Source organism: Rhincodon typus, chromosome 20 (genome assembly GCF_021869965.1).
Source record: "Rhincodon typus isolate 14 chromosome 20, sRhiTyp1.1, whole genome shotgun sequence".
NCBI lineage: Eukaryota > Metazoa > Chordata > Chondrichthyes > Orectolobiformes > Rhincodontidae > Rhincodon > Rhincodon typus.
In genome coordinates, this window is record NC_063351.1 from 44,597,981 (window position 1) to 44,598,706 (window position 726).

At 59.6% G+C, this 726-nt stretch overlaps 1 protein-coding gene across 1 annotated transcript in view; it reads left to right on the forward strand.

Annotated features, from left to right (window-relative positions):
• Positions 1–220: 220 nt before the first annotated feature.
• r3hcc1l (R3H domain and coiled-coil containing 1-like) overlaps positions 221–726 on the forward strand; it is a 77,069-nt gene continuing 76,563 nt past the window's right edge. The window contains exon 1 of the mRNA XM_048609222.1: positions 221–322. The gene's annotated coding sequence lies outside the window, so the exon portion shown is untranslated. The remainder of the gene's footprint in view (positions 323–726) is intronic.

The window sequence follows — 726 nt, forward strand, 5'->3', positions numbered from 1 at the left end:
AGATGCTGGAGTCAGAGATAACAAGGTGTAGAGCTGGATGAACACAGCAGGCCAAGCAGCATCAGAGGAGCAGGAAGGCTGACGTTTCGGGTCCGGACACTTCTTCAGTTAATGCTGAGCTTGCAGGAAGGAGGAGCTGAACTACAACTCCCAGGGTGCAGCGGGGCCGGCGCCACTGGCGCCGTGACGTCAATGGAACGGAGGCGCGCAAACGGCCTTGCGTGGTGACGTCAGAGGGTTCCTGCGTTCGAGCTGCTGCCTGGAAACGGGAGGCCGGAGGCGGATAATTACCGAGAGGGACCTCCCTGACCGAGGATACAAGGTAATGGAGGGGGACCGCACTCACCGAGGGACAAGGTAATGGCGGGGGGGAACCTCACTCACTGAGGGACAAGGTAGTGGAGGGGGACCTCAATCACTGAGGGACAAGGTAGTGGAGGGGGACCTCAATCACCGAGGGACAAGATAGTGAAGGGGGAACCTCACTCACCGAGGGACAAGATAGTGGAGGGGGACCTCAATCACCGAGGGACAAGGTAGTGGAGGGGGACCTCAATCACCGAGGGACAAGGTAGTGGAGGGGGACCTCAATCACCGAGGGACAAGATAGTGAAGGGGGAACCTCACTCACCGAGGGACAAGATAGTGGAGGGGGACCTCAATCACTGTGGGACAAGATAGTGGAGGGGGACCTCCCAGACCGAGGGACGGGGCAGTGGAGGGGGA